The sequence below is a fragment of the Delphinus delphis genome, chromosome 4 (assembly GCF_949987515.2).
Source record: "Delphinus delphis chromosome 4, mDelDel1.2, whole genome shotgun sequence".
Taxonomy (NCBI): Eukaryota; Metazoa; Chordata; class Mammalia; order Artiodactyla; family Delphinidae; genus Delphinus; species Delphinus delphis.
Window position 1 is genome coordinate 53,899,886 of NC_082686.1, and position 19,252 is coordinate 53,919,137.

At 38.5% G+C, this 19,252-nt stretch overlaps 1 long non-coding RNA gene and 2 pseudogenes across 1 annotated transcript; all 3 read left to right on the forward strand.

Annotated features, from left to right (window-relative positions):
• Positions 1-2,097: 2,097 nt before the first annotated feature.
• LOC132424052 (phosphatidylinositol N-acetylglucosaminyltransferase subunit P pseudogene) lies at positions 2,098-2,891 on the forward strand (annotated as a pseudogene).
• Positions 2,892-3,479: 588 nt separating this feature from the next.
• LOC132424390 (mitochondrial import inner membrane translocase subunit Tim17-A pseudogene) lies at positions 3,480-4,135 on the forward strand (annotated as a pseudogene).
• A 7,983-nt stretch (positions 4,136-12,118) lies between these two features.
• LOC132424054 (uncharacterized) lies at positions 12,119-18,475 on the forward strand. The gene is made up of 2 exons (XR_009519158.1): positions 12,119-12,534; positions 16,819-18,475. It is a non-coding gene; the product is annotated as an uncharacterized lncRNA (long non-coding RNA).
• The last annotated feature ends 777 nt before the right edge of the window (positions 18,476-19,252 follow it).

Sequence of the window (19,252 nt, forward strand, 5' to 3'; positions counted from 1 at the left end):
TGAAGGCCAAAGGAGTTATGTAACTTGTCCAAGTTCAGGCCACCACTAGCCCATACAGAGCATTTGTGCAAACAAAAAAAACAAGGTACCTCTTCCTCAAGACATTTTACTTCCATTTGCCAGAAAATGTATCATAATATACTAATTTTATCTGAACAAGAAACTTGACTGTCCTCTGCCATAAAATTGTCTCAATAAATATTCAAATTGGTAAGTCTATGATATAAACAGTGTGCACCTTAGATCAGTTTCTTTGTACAGTGCACAATTTACTCAATGGTAAGTGACAATCCCATCAGACCCATATGAGATCTAATAAACGTAGCATCAGGGATTTTACTCCAAAGTACTACCATTAACTCCCACCCTAAATGGGAATCATCAAGAATTTCGTGTGAATTACATAATCCTCTGGCGGCATATGAGTGCTGTCTCCTTTCTGCACTGTTTCATACTCAAAGCACTTCTGAAATGTATTTAGGTGGACATAAACCCACTGAAAACACAGAAAGCAACAAATGCTAGATGAATGAGAAGGGTTCCTCAGAAAGCTCATCGTCAGCATCTCCCAAATAAGAACTGCTTCTCTAAAGCCTGATTTTTACCTACCAGGCAAATTGAAAAATATTATTGATTAATATAAAGTAACTGTTCTCATAAATGTCGAGCAAATACTCACTTGGAACGTGAAGACCTTAATTATAACAAAAATGATTTTAATCAGATTCCACTAAGAGGGAATCTTAGTGCTTCAGATCAAAGTCAAGCCAAAGTACTTCAGATCAATGTTCAGTCTAATTCTGGAAGAAAGATATTTAGATAACAAGGGTTTTTACGAAAAGATGTTGCCTCTTCCTAGAGGAAGATATTCCAGTGTGAAACGGCCTTGACACCCAGTGAAAATAAAAATGTCTTCAGAAAGAACAATGTTATGTTTGTGTATGTGGTGCTTTAAATTCATCCAAACCTCCCTTGTTGGGTCTCTATTATGTTTCACGTTTTGTGTCAGAGGCTGAGAACACAATGATGATCAAATCCAGACCATGCTCTGCTCTCATTCCAGCAGGCAAAATTAATGTAAAAAAGGAAAGTGTGACAACTGCTACAATAGAGATCTAGACAAAATGTAACAGACCCACTTGTTCTTGCCTTGATTTGTTCTCTGAACATGATTTCTTGGAATTTAGGTAAATAGAGCTCACAAAATTTTAAGTATGCTTTATAATTAACGTAAAGCCCAATCACTATCATCATATCTGGCACACAGTAAATACATAATAGATGTGGAATGAATAAATAAATGAACTTTCCAGCTTACAAATTAGAGTTGGGCCATAAGCAAACATCCCCATCAATTATAAAAGAAGTGTTCATGAATACAAAATATTTTTAAAAAGCCAGAAGCCTAAGGCAATTTGAATTGAGAGAAGAGACCATCTAAAATACAAACCTCATACTGAGCAGCCTAAAACATACATAAATTATTTCCTATACCTCTTAGGCTATTTAATGATATATTTTCAGCATCTCAGCAGCACATTTATTTTCATTTTCCAAGTCATGTGGGCTATTGTTTTTGTCCTAAATCCCAACCATATCTATCAATATGGCTTTGGCAAGAGTGATCAATTATGAGGAGCTCTAATAATTTCCATTGTTTTCAGCCATCCAGACAGAGATCTGGGTTTCAAAGCAACACAGAGATAGGGACAGAGACAGGCAGATTGCTTCCTGTACAGAGGGGGATCTATATTCATGAATTCCAACTTTTTGGTGGATAATTTGAGAAGGTCTGTACCTTCAACAGTTTCAACCACTCCACCCTATACTAACCAAGCCTCCCCAAAGACACTTCACTGAAATAGAAGCAAGACGCTATCTACCTTACTTTTTCTTCTAATTCTGTGCTTTCGGACTTCTTTTTATTCCTCTCACATTCTATTATAAATAACTCGAGGATGGAACACAGTCTGTGCTGTTCTCCCTCATCAGCACCTAGCCCAGCACCATATGCAATGAAGCACTTATAAAATGCCTTGTGATGATTGACTAGACATGAAGCCACCGCACATATGAAACTCAGAAGCTGGCGCTTTTTTTTAAACATGCTTTTAGGCAATGCCTGATGTGAAGAAGAGTCACAAAATACTAAAATTAAAAGAAGCCTTTACGCTATTTAAACTACAGTTCCTGTCAACTATTTGTTGAACCCTGTGAGCTTCTTCCATACTAATTTCCACACGACCACTTACCAGAAAACAGTTCCAAACTTTCTAGGTGGAGTCCATGGGACTTGAGACGGGAAAGAAAGAAGAACATAAACCTACTCTACAGCTTGCACCCTCCGGCCCGGTACGAAGGTGGTGCGCCTGCACCCCAGCGGGGGACGCCCTGGCCTTTCCCTCAATTTCTCCTCCTGCAGGGCACTCGGCACTCAGGAGGCCGAGCTGCCAGCAAGACGGGCCCAAGATTGTCTACAGCCACAGAAAAAATGGTGGAAAAGTCATCCTTGCCATTTCCAGAAAGAGCGATCTATGGCTTGCTTTGCTGTTAAGCTCCCAATTTTGGTGCACACTATATCTCATGTGGCCTTTTATTCCTGAATCTTGGTTGAACACCTTAGGCTTAACCTATTGGCCTCAAAAATATCAGGCAGTTGCATTGCCTGTCTACCTCATTACTACTATAGCAATCCGTTACATAGTCTTATTTGGAATAAACATGATGAGTACCTCCCCACTCAACTCCATTCATGTAATCACAGATAACGATGCTAAAAATCAACAGCAGAAGAAATACCAAGAGGCCATCTAGCATTAGAAGATATTTCTATTAGTGAAATAAACTAAATATTCCTTCTTGCAACCAAAGAACTTTACACCAAAAACTGAATTGTATGTAGACTAACACCAAGCATTTATTATTTTTGACATAATATTGATCATAATTATTTTGACTATCTTTCTTATTAATATCCAGTATTATTAATAATCCAGTATTAATATCCAGTATTGAAATGTAAAAAGAAAAAAAAGTTAGTTGAATGTCTCTTAGATTAAGTTCCATTCATATTGTAAATGTTCTCAAATATTAGACATTAATGGAATACTGCATTACTAGATATAGATAACTTCATAGGACAACTACATATAGATACTATATAAGAAAACTACATATATAGAATACTCTATAGTATAACATAGTATACTTGCAGAGAAGATCCACTTCTCAGTAACCCAATGAAATTCTGGAACCATTTATGCTGACAGTTTTCTTAGATACTGGCATTCAATACAATTTAAGTAGAACAATTAAATAGGAGCAGACAATTTGGGTTACACCATTAAGGTGGCAAAAAGCATGTTCCAATATACTATGAATTTTGTACAGTGAAACACTGATAAGTTAGTTCTTGATTCAAAAAGAAAATAAGTTTCAGCTTCCTTTTGAAAAACAGGCATCATCATTGCTCGCTACCTATGTTCAGGTTTCTACCAAATCTTCAGTAGGTTGCATGTACTCAGATCTGATAAGAATCGCACAGGCAGAAATGTTGAAAATTCATATGTTTTGGCAACTTACGATAATCATTAAAAAGAGATTCAGGAGTGGCAGAGTCAAGATGGAGGAGTACACGGCACAAGCCTTGCCCCTGGCGCAATGTGGACGACTGTGATGGGGTCTTTACGATGGGAGCCATAGGCGGTGGGATCTTTCAAGCAAAGGTTTTCGCAATTCTCGGGTGGGAGTAAACCACAGACTATGAGGGAATCTGACAGCTATTAGAACCAGGGCTCTGCAGTTGGGAGGTAGCTTTGCAGTTTGGGGAGGTCTGTTTTCCATGATTGACTGCAGTATGGTTCACGTCAGAGGGAAAGAAGACCCCTGGAACTGCATCACGAGTGGTGCCTTAACAGGAGCCATCCTGGCAGCAAGAAATGGACCAGTGGCCATGGTTGGGTCAGCCGCAATGGGTGGCATTCTGCTAGCTCTCATCAAAGGAGCTGGTATCTTGTTGACCAGATGTGCCTCTGCCCAGTTTCCCAACAGCCCTCCGTTTGCTGAAGACCCCTCCCAGCTGCCTTCATCCCAGTTACCATCCTCACCTTTTAGGGACTATCAACAATACCAATAGGACCTCTCTCCCAGGACTTCTTTAACAGAATGAGCTGCAGTTCAAGGAAGGATTTCAGAAGATCAAGTTCAGTCTGTTTTTAAAACTGTAGGTGGGACAACTATGGCCAAATAGGCTATGAAGAGACATTTAGCACCTTTTTCTATTTAAGGGAACGTGGGAGATCAGTGGAACAGAATAGAAAGCCCAGAGATAAACCCATGCACATATGGTCACCTTATTTTTGATAAAGGAGGCAAGAATATACCATGGAGAAAAGACAGCCTCTTCAGTAAGTGGTGCTGGGAAAACTGGACAGCTACATGTAAAAGAATGAAATTAGAACACTCCCTAACAGCATACACAAAAATAAACTCAAAATGGATTAAAGACCTAAATGTAAGGCCAGACACTGTCAAACTCTTAGAGGAAAACATAGGCAGAACACTCTATGACATAAATCACAGCAAGATCCTTTTTGACCCACCTCCTAGAGAAATGGAAATAAAAACAAAAATAAACAAATGGGACCTAATGAAACTTAAAAGCTTTTGCTCAGCAAAGGAAAAGACGAAAACAAGATGAAAAGACAACCCTCAGAATGGGAGAAAATATTTGCAAATGAAGCAACTGACAAAGGATTAATCTCCAAAATTTACAAGCAGCTCATGCAGCTCAATATCAAAAAAACAAACAACCCAATCCAAAAATGGGCAGAAGACCTAAAGAGACATTTATCAAAAGAAGATATACAGATTGCCAACAAACACATGAAAGGATGCTCAACATCACTAATCACTAGAGAAATGCAAATCAAAACTACAATGAGGTATCACCTCACACCAGTCAGAATGGCCATCATCAAAAAATCTACAAACAATAAATGCTGGAGAGGGCGTGGAGAGAAGGGGACCCTCTTGCACTGTTGGTGGGAACTTAAATTGATACAGCCACTATGGAGAACAGTATGGAGGTTCCTTAAAAAACTAAAAATAGAACTACCATACAACCCAGCAATCCCACTACTGGGCATATACCCTGAGAAAACCATAATTCAAAAAGAGTCATGTACCACAATGTTCATTGCAGCTCTATTTACAATAGCCAGGACATGGAAGCAACCTAAGTGTCCATGAATGAATAAAGAAGATGTGGCACATCTATACAATGGAATATTACTCAGCCATAAGAAGAAATGAAATTGAATTATTTGTAGTGACCTAGAGTGTGTCGTACAGAGTGAAGTAAGTCAGAAAGAGAAAAACAAATACCGCGTGCTCACACATATATATGGAATTTTTTTTTTTAAATGGTTCTGATGAACCTAGTGGCAGGACAGGAATAAAGACGCAGACGTAGAGAATGGACTTGAGGACACAGAAGGGGCAAGGGTAAGCTGGGACGAAGTGAGAGAGTGGCATGGACATATATACACTACCAAATGTAAAACAGATAGCTAGTTGAAAGCAGCCACATAGCACAGGGAGATCAGCTCGGTGCTTTGTGACCACCTAGAGGGGTGGAATAGGGAGGGTGGGACGGAGGCTCAAGAGGGAGGGGATATGGGGATATATGTATATGTATAGCTGATTCACTTTGTTATAAAGCAGAAACTAACACACCATTGTAAAGCAATTATACTCCAATAAAGATGTTTTAAAAAAAAAAGATTCAAGTACTTACATGGTGGAATTTTTGTGTTCTAGTTTTTCTCATTTAAAAAGTTTCTTATTACCCCTTAGAGTTTGAATACAAAAAATATATTTCTAATACTTCCATCTAGGTCTAGATAAATTCCCCTTAATTTCACTCTTTTCCTCTGTTGAAATCAAATGTGCATCTAGTTTACATAGGCACAGGATAGTACTAAGGCAACTAGTAAGTGCTCATATTTCATTCAGCAGATATTTATTACAAATACATGCAAACTTTGTATAAAGTGCTGGAGTACTACGGGTTGTGCAAAGATAAATTAAAAGGACAATCAGCTTTCCTGATTTGTAATTTAAACAAAATGAATATAAATAAAATAAAATAGTAAAGAGAAGAAATGGAATGACATGGAACGGAATGAAAGGGAATAAAATGATAAAGTGAAAAGGAATGGGAAATTATTTTTCTACTCTTGGCTCCTTCTTATGTGATTATCATACTGTTGTTCTACATTTTGCTAAACTACTATAAAAAGCTTAAAGGCAGAGTCTATCATATTTTTCACCATATCTTTAACATCTGCCATAGTGGAAAATACACATTTAAGTGAGTAAGTAAACAGTAAAATATCACACAGGAGAAACAAAATTCTGTAAGCACTAAAACCAACACTGTGAACGTAACTACCTCAAGTATTAAGGAATCAGCTTATTGTTATCTGAAATAAATGATGTAAATGTTTTCTCAAATTTTTATCTTAGAATTCATCATTCGTGCCTTTGAGGTGGGGACTTCAGAAGTTAGAAACGACATTCTTAGTGGTATTTACAGCCAAAACTAAATCTTTCAACAGTAGTTCAGGCTGGATTTCTAGGTTTAGCATAACAGGATGTAATTTCGTATATAAATATGCATGTGATTTTCTAAATATTAAAAGATTCTTCTCTAGTCATGTTCCTCATGGAGAAAGAGTCTAAGCAAAAACAAAATGCTGAAACAAGGCCCCTAGTTTTTAAATTGCTTTTACTGAGTGGAGGGGATCCTGGCACCTAATTACCTAATCCCACTGGAAGAACTGGCATGCAGGAACTAGCAGCCCATGGTTGCTAGAGTTATGAAACCTGGAAAAAATAACATGAAACTCCTATGCTCAAACACACATATTTGCACATGGGCTAACTTTCATCCAGTAGACAGCCCAGACCTCTTTAGAAATTGCAGAGTAAGTCAGGAAATTAGCTCCAAGGATTATATGCTTCTACTCTGCTTCAGGGGCCCCAATTCACATCATAATGGTTCTGAGAAGTTTTCATGACCAAACCCAAGAACAAGGAGGCAGAAGACCTGAAGGTTCGCAAATGACCCACCCACCCTCTTCTGTGGAGACAAAACAGTTTCTATCCAACACCCTCAGAGGAATGCGAATGATCTGTTCAGGACTGAACTGCTTTACCCTCGCTGTATGTAAATTACTCATTACCCCCTCCTTTTGCACATTTTGCCCTCCATTTTCCCTGCTTACTTCACCACTTTTTCTCCGAGCTACCTCAATTGCCTTGTGCTTTGCTCTCTTCAGCAACTTAAAAAGGAAACTAGATTCATTAGCCAAATAACAGAATCATACATTTCTTTTTGATCTATTGGGGAGTAGGGAAGAGGCTTTGGGATTTCTCTGATATTCAGCTTTTTAGAAAACAATTCCTTAAATTATTGTTTTAAATATTTGAACTGCTTCGTCTAATTTTCTCTGACGGCACGCTAAATTAGACTAAAACATGAAACGTTTTGAAAACCTATTTCTGTTGTCAGTGCTTCCACAAGAACAGCAGGGGGCAATAGCACACCAAGAATTGTGGAAACTGTCTCAGGCTCTAAGAAACACTGTTGAATTGCTGCACTGGGTCTGTGTACCCCAACGCGATGATCTCAGCTCTCAGATGAAGTCTTTTGTTTTCTGTCCTATTTTACAATGCACTGTTCAGTTCTCTATGAGTTGTGACTTATTCAGACAGCATTTCACTGACAGTTTAGCTTAAGAAAAAAAAAAAGGTGAAGGAGAAAAAAAAATGGGAAAGAAAATTAAAGTGCAGCAAAATGAAACACAAGAAGACAAGGAAGAAGTAATCCTGCATGTATTGAAAGTTTGTCCCTTCTCTGTTCCCATCCACTGGAATCTTAAACATTGTTTTCCTGGATTACAGACTTAATTCACCCTTAACCCTTCCCTCATAGATGCACTCATTTCATTCTACCTTCTCTGTCATACAGTTTTCTGTTAAAACAACGTATTTCTTTATAAAAAGAACAAACTGTTTTAAGCTGAATATTTTTTAAAAGAATTCAAAAAACTGTGTGCTCGCCTTTGGTCAAGCATCTCTGTATAGAATTTTAATGTTTTTCTGCTTTTTAAACATTTATTAGTCAAGATACATTTCATTGTTATGTTTCAATAAAGTTTTCCCCTGTAAATTCACGCCTTCAGCTAAACAGCAAAAAGCTGCAGTTGTGAAGCTATATCTGATGAGTTTGGGGGTAGAATATAAAGTAGAAACTGTAACATCAGAGATTTGAGGAATATATTCAAGGATCATTTCCACTGCATTGGAAGGTGTTTCATAATCCAACCTTCAAAACCAGCAGAGATTAAACTATTTCATGCATAATTTGAGTTGCACCCCAAAATATAAAACCCATAAGACTGGCTTCTTTCTCCCACCTAGGCTGGAATTCCCAGAGTTACTAATGCATTCTCACAGAGTTATTAGTTTATGACTGTGGAATGGCAGAAGTAATATTATTTCAACATGTGGCACTAAAATTCCTCGTCAAGGGATAGTCCTTTCCCTCCCTGAGACTGAGGGCTCTATCTGATACCCTCGACTTTATCCCCTCTGGCCTGTCTCCTACTATTCTCCTGCACACAGCGCTCCAGTCACACCAGCCTCCTTGCTGTTCTCTGAAAACACACCAAGTAATCTTGTGCCTCAGGGCCTTGCAGTTCTCTCAGTCAGGGTAAGTCTTAGCCCACTTATCCAAACGACTCATTCCTTCACCTACTTCAAGAGTTTGTGCGAAAGTCACTTTCTCGCTGAGGCTCTCCCTGACCACTTACTTAAAATAGAAAACTCCCCCCTAGCATTTCCTACTCTCCTCCCCCTCCTTTATCTTCCTCAATAGCACTTACCATCATCAAATATTATATGCTACATCTTACATATAATAAAGATGAGCTACTGAAACCAAACGTATCTACCAACAGAGGGCTTAACCCCCCTACTAAATGGACAAAACAGTTGATTCCGAAGCAAAACCCAACTCTTTGCTGCACATAAAAGACAAAGACACACCTAAAACAATTCAGAAATGCTAACAATGAAAGGATGCACAAAGGTATACCAAGAAAATACAAAGAAAGAATTGAGATTTTGAAATCCAACTAAGTAGAATTTAGGCCCAAACCTATTAACAAGTCAAAGAGCACTTTACAAATGCTAAATGCTACAATTCACAGTGAAAATAAAATATTTATAAAATATGCAGGAAATAACACAGTAGCTTCTTTCATTTAGCAGAAACTACGGGAGACTCAAAGAGACTAGAAATACATAAATAATAGCAGACTTTAGTATACCTCCCTTGGTCCAAGACCAAAAATGGTACCAAAAACCATTTATAATAATTGATTCCATAATTACAGAGACATCTATACTTCAATAAATTACATAAAGAAAAGTACAAATAATATTCTCCATCAACAAGATGATAAAAGTATGAATCCATAACAATCAAAACATAAGAAAATCTTCCCACTTTGAAATTTAAAATGTTTCTATTAAACTTAGCTTGACTCAAGGAAAAAATAACAACTGATAATGAAATTTTCTAGAAACAAATAATGAAAACATGATATCAGAGTTTACAGGATACTGCTAAAGAGTGTTTAGAAAAAGATTCATAGATTTAAATATTTGTATCAATAAAAATGAGAGAAAATGAGATAGACATTATCCTCAAAAAGTTAGAAATATTTAAGACTTGTTTTTTTTTTTTCTCCCTACTTTGGACTTAATTTTCTTTTTAATTAAGCAACCTAGATTTGAAAACAACCTGAAACAAATAAACTTAGTTGTATCAAACTGCATTTAGCACTTTTATAAATTCATTATAACTTTGGTTCTGTTATTTTGAAACTAACATATATTATGGGGAAAAGTAAATAAGCAATTATGTTAACATTATTAGGAACCATGCTTTTCAGCAGAAAAGAGATTCTATAAAATTAAATAAGTAAAAAATTCTATAACCTTTCATTAGAATTGGAGTATCAGCACAAAGTTATGATTTATTTTTCTTTGAAAAACCACATATTTCCTAGATCTGTATTAAAATGTCTGAGAAGTAACAACAAGCCTTTTAGCCATGAACATCCTACATGCACAGACTGTGGTCAACAAATACCATTTTCACTGAAAGCAATGAAGTCTCCTTTGAGAAATGGCTGATTCTAGGTCTGGAGCAGTAAATGAGACTGTTCCAATACGAGACTGGGACTCTTTAAAGTATCCAAAAGCAAGGAAGCTATCAAGACATTTGCAGTTATCAAATGAACACAGAAGCCAAAGATGGGCAATTTGAGCTTTAAAATGAATAATCACTGCAATTATATAAAAGCATAAATAGAGATGCCAATAGAATCAATGCAAAACTAGAAGCAATAGGAAATTCAATATGAGAGCGAGATACAAAATTACATGTAGAAATCGATGTCTTCATATGTTTAAGCAATAAGTGATTATAGGGGAAAATAGAAGAGATGACCCCATTTACATTACCAACAAAAATGAAAAAATATCCTAGGAGTAAATGTTATAGGAACTGTGCAAAACCTGTATGAGAAAAACTTTAAAGCTTTCCTGAAAGATAGAAAACTGTGACTTGAATAAAAGGAAAAATAAACCTTGCTCCTCAATTGAATAATGCAAAATCATAAATTAATGCCAATTTTCAAAGTGTTTTTTACACAGCTAGTTTCTGTAGTTTACAAGGAAAAAATAAATAAGCAAGATTATTTCCCCCAAAACAGGAAATCAAAATAAGAAAACAGCAATAAGGCAGGCCTAGCTCTACCAGATATTAGAACATATTATACAGTTTCTATAATTAAAACAGTGTAATATTAGCACTTGAGTAGACAATCAGATCAATAGAAAAAAATAGTAAATATAGATGTAGAGCCACGTACAATGTGGAAATTTATGTATGTGATAAAAGTGGTATCTCAAATCACTGCGAAATAAATGGGCTTTTGAAAATTAAATGTTGTTAGAACAGCTAAATAGGTCTGTGAAACAGAAAACATCGGATATAACATCACCTAAGTGGAATTCCAGCCAGAAAAGCCAAAAAATTCAACGTCAATCTTTCAACGAGGACCAATTTGAGTATCCAAATTGAAGGGCATTCTGTTAAACCACTGGTCTGAACTTTCCCAAAAAAGTCAATGCCAGAAAAAAAAAAAAAAATCAGCAAAAAAGGCTGAGGAAGTAGTCTAAACTGAAGGAAGCTCAAGAGACTTTATGACTAAAATCGACACGTGATCCTTGTTATATCCTGGATTTTTATTCTACAGACAACAACAGGGTAAGCAAGGATTTGGGGTGGCGTGGGGGGACAATGGAGGAAATTCTAATATGGACTATATATTAACTTAGAGTAATGTAACAACGTTTACTGCATTCCGCCTCCCCAGGTCTGAAAAGCCTAGGGATACATTTCCTAAAGACACAGCACTGATCCTATAGGCCAGTAGTCCGCAGTTGGGGCGATTTTGCTCTGCCCCGCCCTCCCCACACCCACGTGATAATGTCTGAAAACATTTTGGGTTGTCACAAGTTGGGGAGGGGAGGGCCGGGTGCGACTGGCATCCAGCAGCGTGTGAAGGCCAGGAGTGCTACTGAACACTGTACAATGCCCACGACAGCCCCACTCCCCTCACTACAAAGAGACTGCACGCCAAAATCAAAAGCGCCACAGTTGATAAACCTTGATGTAGAAGAATCCCTTATTCTCAGGGGACAGTACTGCGATATTAGGCTGAATTAAATGAAATGGTCTGCCGCGCAGGTCAAATATTGGTAACATTTAAGGGTGAAGGGTTATGACGTCCACAACTCACTCTCAAACTGTTCAGCAAAACACACTGTACATGTCCTTCCGCCCTGCTTTCCTCCTCCCTCGGGTACCGAAGCAGGGTCGTACTCCTCCTAGCGCGGACGGACCCGCCGAGCCTGCGCGGTGGGAGGACCCTGCGAGCGACCACTGCGCAGGCGCTAGGTGGCAGCCACGCCCACGCGGCGCTTCTCCAAAAGTTAACAGAGGTGGGGCAGACCTCGCAGTCACTTCGGCTGCCTGGCGCAGAGGAGAGAAGAGAAAGCTCCCAAGGGGGCTCCGCTGTCTTCTCCAGGAGTGACGACGCTGCTTTCCCAGTTGAACCCCGCCCCCTCCTCTGCGATCCGCTGCGGGCTGCACGGAGCTTCGCTTACCCTTGGGAGCCCTCTGCCAGGAAGAGCACGTTGCGTGAGGCCGCTGGTGCCTGGCCATTCCCGTGCAGGCTGGATTCTCCAGAGGTGAGCTTTCACACTCTGCTTAGTGGATTCTGACTTACTTTCTGACGAGCCTGGGCAGTACTACAGCTCGTGACCACTGACCGAAAATGCCCGGGCAGGCTCATTCCACACGGGGCTTCTCGCCAACAACAGCTTACCCAGGTAACATTTTTAAATACCTTAAAATTTTTCAGCCTAGAGTTTCTTAATCAAGGAGTTGACAGACTTTTTCTGTAAAAAGCCAGATAGCAAATATTTTAGTATTTGCAGGGCAGGAACAGTCGCCTCTGTCGCTTATTTTTCTTTTTTTCTTTTTTTTTTTTTAACAACTTCATAAAAATGTAAGGAAAAAAAAACCGCTCTTAGCTTCGGGCTTTACAAAAACATGGGGATTACTATGATTAGATTACAGTCTTTCAGTTTACCCAGCACGGAGGCTAGAGCTTAAGTCTCTGGTCCAACCACAGTTCTGCAGTAAAGACTCAGGTTCCAGGAGGACCACGACCCAACCGGGCTTACTGGGCGCCACCTACTGAGGCTTAGTTTACCATCTTTTGGGCCCCTACACCTGCACCTCTGCTCTTCTCTGCTGAGTGGCCGTTGAGTTCCTGGCAGTCAGGAGGGCTGCCAGGATATCCCCAGACAAGCAGCCACACCCTCCTTCACTCTAAAATGACAATCCCTTCCTAGCTGGGAGCAAAAACCAAAGTCCTCACACTGTGATTAAATGAGTATAAACAATACAAGATCTCAGACAATTGTATTTATATAGCATTTTTTCTACTGATAGATGTAATATATTTATGTCCACTCTGGTAATTTGGAAAATACAGAAAAGCATATGGACAAAAATTAAAATTCAGCATACTCCCAACCCACAAAAATGAACTATCAAAATGTTTCTGTATTCTTCTAGTCCAGCTTTTCAATGCATATTAATAGGACAACTTACTGAACTGGATTTCTAAAAAAATTTTCTTAATAAACTTTTGTTGAATTACAAAATCCAAAAATGTGGTGAAACTGTAAATAAACAGTTCAATAAACTTTCAAAGACTAACACAAACATAACCTTGCAGCTGCCACCCAGATCAAGAAATAGAGCATGCTCAGTCAAGGGCAACTTCTCCCCAAATATAACCATAATCAAAAGATTAGTTTTGTCTTTTCTTTAATTTCACATGAAATGAATTATTCAGTAAATATTCTGTAGTATTTTATTTCTTTCCATATTACATTTGAGATTCATCCACTGTTGCATGTAACAGGTTTGTATTTTATTATATGCTGTATGGCATTTAATTGTGTGAATATGCTGCAGTTTATCGTTTATACTGTTATTTTTTAAATTTCAGCTATATTAAGGTATAATTCCTATACCATACAATTTTCATCCATTTAAAATGTACAGTTTAATGTTTCTTTAGTATATTCACAGGTAAGTGCAACCATTGACAGGCACAGTCTGTTTTAGAACATTTTCATCACCTCAGGACAACTCCATATTCTTTAGCTGTCACTCCCCTACCCTGCATCCTCTCCAGCCCTAAGCAACCACTAATCTATTTTTTGTCTCTATAGATTTGCCTATTCTAGATAGTTCATAAAAATGGAGTCATATGTCTTTTGTGGCTGGTCTCTTACACTGATCCTGAATATTCATGTTATTTCCAGGTTTGCAGCTATTGCAAATAATACTGTTGTGAACATTACTATACTAATCAGCATATTATGTGTATCTAAAGCTATATATGTATCACATAGATACATATTTCTCTTGGGATATATACTTAAAAGTAGAATAGCTCCAACATAGGTTACGTTTATGGTTAGCTGTAGTTGACAGTGCCAAACAATTGTCCAAATTTACACTCCCACCCGCAGCGTGTGAGACTTTTCATTGCTCCACACCCTCACCAACATTTGGTGGTTGTGTGGTTTCAGTTTACACTTCTTGATGACTAATGAAAAAAAGCACCTTTTCATGTAATTATTAGTCCTTTGAATATGCCCTTTAGTAAAATGCCTTTTGGTTCTTTATTCCATTTTTGGTGAGGTTGTCTTTTTCTGTTTGATTTAAAGTGAGTCCATTTTCATTTATGAGTACAGCAAACAAACAAACACTTTTCCTAATCTGTGACTTGCATTTTAACCATCTCATTGTTAAATTTTAATGACTGTAAATTTTAAATTTTTATTGAAGTTTAACTTTTCAATCTTCTTTTATGGTTAGTACCTTTGCTATCCTAAGAAACCATTGCCTACAAGGACCTTCTCCTGTTTTACCATCTAAAAACATAATGTTTGGGGGACTTCCCTGGTGGTCCAGTGGTTAGGACTCCACACTTCCACTGCAGAGGGCAAGGGTTCGACTCCTAGTCAGGTAATTAAGATCCCACATGCCATAAATTAAAAAAAAAAAAATTAATTAAAAATAAAACATAATGTTTTTCTTTGAATCTTTAAATCTACTAACCATGTAGGATTGATTTTGGAGTATGGTGTGCAGTTAAGTGTTAATTTTTTTTTCATATAGCTATCCCGCTGACCCAGGTGCTCTTCTTGAAAGACTATTCTTTTCCCACTGCCCTGCAGTGTCACCTTTCTCATAAATCAATAGAAACATAAATCAGTACAGATCCTGCAATTAATAGACAAGGTCTTTAGCCATGATAAACATGTTAAGGAATCTTACTAAAACAAGATGTAATATGTGAAGAAGTAGAGAATTTCGAGAGAGATATGGGTAATATTTTTTTATGAGATGGAAATCCTACAACTGAAAAATATAATATCTGAAATTATTTGATAGGTTATCAGTAGGTTGGACACAGTCATGAAAGCATCATTAAACTTGAAGACAGGTTGCTAGAAATCATCCGAATATAAGTGCACTGAGAAAAAAATATTTTAAATAAAGCATCAGTGACTGATGGAACAGCATCAAATGGCCTAACATACATGAAACTGAACTCCTGAAAAGCAAGGAGAGAGAGCCTGGGGCAGAAAAATATTTGAAAAATTATTAGCAAAAGCTTTCCAAAATTGATCAACTATATTTTATCCAGGACGTTTACTTGTTTTCAATGGGGAGTGGATCCCAATAACCTAGCTTACCATGAATGGAATTTAGAAGTTAGCATACATCTACACGAATGCGCAGCAGGGCATTTTAAAGACACACAAATGTGGAAAAATACTCTGTTGGGTGGAACTGTCCCGAACATTACTGTACTTTGCGCATAAATGTTGCCTACCCATTAAAGCCCATAGTACCACCCCAATCATAGTAATACCAAAATGTCCTCCCAGTTTTTCAAAATATCCCCTCGGTGCATAGTATGGCCCTACATCCATCGAGAACCCCTCTCTCACATGATCTGCCACTGCCTCCTTTCCTCCTTGCCCCATGCCCTTTCTAACCTCATCTCTAATGCTCACATCTCGCAAACCACACTGGCATCTTTCCATCTCAGGGCTTTTGGGATGGCTTTTCTCACTTCCTGAATGGTTCTCCCCCAGACATCCACATGACTGACTCTTTTCTCCTCCTCAGGTCTTTGTTCAAACGTCATTTTCTCAATGAGACCTAGAAATTAAACAAAACAAAAAACTTGCGAGTTCATTCCCCCATCCCCAATTTATTTTTATATGTAGCCTTTATTTGAAATGCTATGGGGTTCTTTTTGTTTTTGTTTTTTTGTGGTACGCGGGCCTCACACTGCCGTGGCCTCTCCCGTTGCGGAGCACAGGCTCCGGACGCGCAGGCTCAGCGGCCATGGCTCATGGGCCCAGCCGCTCCGCGGCATGTGGGATCTTCCCGGACCGGGGCACGAACCCGCGTCCCCTGCATCGGTAGGCGGACTCTCAACCACTGCACCACCAGGGAAGCCCAATGCTATGTATTTTAATTATTTAATTTCCTTACTGTCTCACTTTCCGCACCAGTAGAATATAAGTTCTGGTGAAGACGGAGGGGGATTTAACCAATCTTGTTCTCTGTAGTGTCTTCAGTACCTTAAATGAGTAAAAAATTATAACTGATAACATTTTTCTCAGGGCTGGCATGTGGGCAACCTTAATTTATTCCTAATAACCTCTAAATCTTTCAAGATACTTCTTCAGTTTTTCATGAATAAGAAAGTCCTGACAGTATTCCAGTAATTTTTAAATGTTTAAGGTATGTCTGAGTGTCTTAGCAAAAAGGATTACAGCAGTAAAAGCTCCAGCTTTTTACCAAAGACAATAAGAAATGTGGTATGGTTGTTTCCAAAGCAACGAAAAGCTTTACCTCATTAAGTAGACTGAGGGTTTCTCCTTATTAGATTGAAATATCCAATCAAATAGCTGAGGGCTGCCTCACAAAGAAAAAACAGTTAGAGCTGTCATCACAAAGAAATTTGCCTATTCAATTACAAGCTAATTTGTACCAACTTCTTTCTTCAGGCATTCAGGCATCAGGATCGATGATGAACTTTCAAAAAGGAAAAGGATGGAAAATCATCGAACTTACCATGAACTGTGCTCCCTTAAGTGTTTCCTTATAGCATGTGCAGAGTCAAGGGAAATTATATTCCTGTATTATTTAGTCTACCAACAACCTATTTACCTACGGTCTTAATCTGGGTTATTCTTGAAAGTAGAGCCTGAAACAAAGGTAGACACATTCTATTTGGGAATGTGATCCCAGGGAACAGGAATGAGACAGAGGGGAGTGAACAGGCGGAAAAGGGAAAGTCCAGACAAAACAAGGTAGTGTTATTGAGTGGTCCACTAGCGTTCATGGCTACTTAGTGCAGAGCCTTCCCAGGATTCTTAACAAACTTTGGCTCAGAACAGTCTGCCTGAGGGACGAAAAGAAGAAGGATTTATCTCTCAGCAGCTATCACCTGTGTGCTGAGGGCTGCTCCCATGGGGCATTAACTGCCCCCTGAGGAGACCCTCACTGGTACTACAGCATCACATGTGCTGCAACAGAGAAGCTTTAGGACAGGAAGCTAGATTCTTGACGCGACCCTGAGATGAGGCACTGACAGCACAGAGCGGGATGAAACCTGCCCAGAGCTGTTAACCAAAGCTGCGGCTGGAATCGGAAGTGGAAGAGATGGGAGACAGTGCACAGGAGGCATCTCATAAGCCTAGAGAATGTGTTGTTAGCCTTGTCTAAATCCATATTCTCTCTTCTTTCTATCATCAAAATTTCATCGTCCAGATCAAGGCTGGCAGAAGGGTTAAATAGGAAGGTTAAATGTATTTCCTAGAAGCTGTATGTTAACAGTTTTAACCTTGAGTGACACTTACAAGAAATAGAAAGTGACCCTAGAACTTGGAGAATTTTTAAATTATTCTACTTGAAACATTTTACCATTGGATAGCAATATTAGATATCTTCTAAACTCATGTAATCTCAGAAGTAATCATGAATTGTTTGGAGAAATAAAATTAATCATTTCTTATATTTCTATTAGCTTTATAAATCAGTGTCATTAATTTTTCCTAAGATATTGTTTTCTACTGTCACATAGACTAGTGATACAGAGCTTACAACCAACAAGGGAAAAATTGGTAGAAACACAGGAAGGAAAAATGTTGGAATAATTTCCATAACCTAAGGGGTTGGCATTAATATTGGCTGGAATCGGGGAGGCAGGGGGGAAACTGCACATTTTGACTTGGGGTTCCTCTTTTGAAGTTACATTTTACCAGAAATAATTTTCTCTCTGCCTACATCCATGTGATGTCATTATCATCCTCACTTGTTTGGTCTGGAACTGCCACCAGTAGGAATAAACTTTTGAGTTATTTAATATGGATCGAGGGCTTCCCTGGTGATGCAGTAGCTAAGAATCCACCTGCCAATGCAGGGGACACGGGTTCGAGCCCTGGTCCGGGAAGATCCCACATGCCGCAGAGCAACTAAGCCCATGGGCCACAACTATTGAGCCTGCGCTCTAGAGCCCACGAGCCACAACTACTGAAGCCCGCGCGCCTAGAGCCTGTGCTCCACAACAAGAGAAGCCACCGCAATGAGAAGCCCACGCACCGGAAAAAAGACCCAACACAGCCAAAAATAAATTAATTAATAAATTTATAAAAAAGTATATATATATGGATCGAGCTCCTACTATTTGCTATGTACTGGCACACTGCATATGAGTAAGACATAATATAAAACATTACATCCAAACATTTCAGAATACATACTCTTTTAAGGTATACCCAGGACATTTACCAAAACTGACCATATGATTGATCACAAATGGTCAGAACAAATTTCAAAAGATTAAAATCCTGTAAGAGTATGAAATCAGAAATCAATTATATAAAGATAAAAAATTTCCCAAATGGTCGTAATGTAAGGAACATACCCCTAATGACCCCTGAGTCAACCTATAAGTCACAGTGGAATTTAGAAAATATTTTTAAATGAATTCTAATGAAAATACAACATATCAAAACTTCGTGGCATGCTGTGAAAGCAAATGCTTATGGGAAATTTATACCTCCAAATACATATATTAGAAACTTTACAAAAAGGTTAGCTATCAGTGTTTCAAGAAGCTAGGAAAATAGTTGTGTGAAGCAGCTTTTCAGGCATGGGACAACTGGCAGCAAAGGACTGATCACAAAGCAGGTGGAACAAGGTGACCCTACCATTGTCCTGCCTTTCTGGGTTTAAGCACTCTGGACCTCGTTGCAGGAGGAGGAGCTTGAACGGAGCAAAGCAGTCCTGCTGACTTGAGGAGACAAGGGTTAGTATCGAGTGGGACAAGTGTCTTGAATTTCAGGGCAGAGTATCAGCAAGAAAGAAGGTATGCAGAGAAAAAATTTCCAGAAATTTGCATACGGATCCCTCTGTGCCACTGCTGCACACTGAACA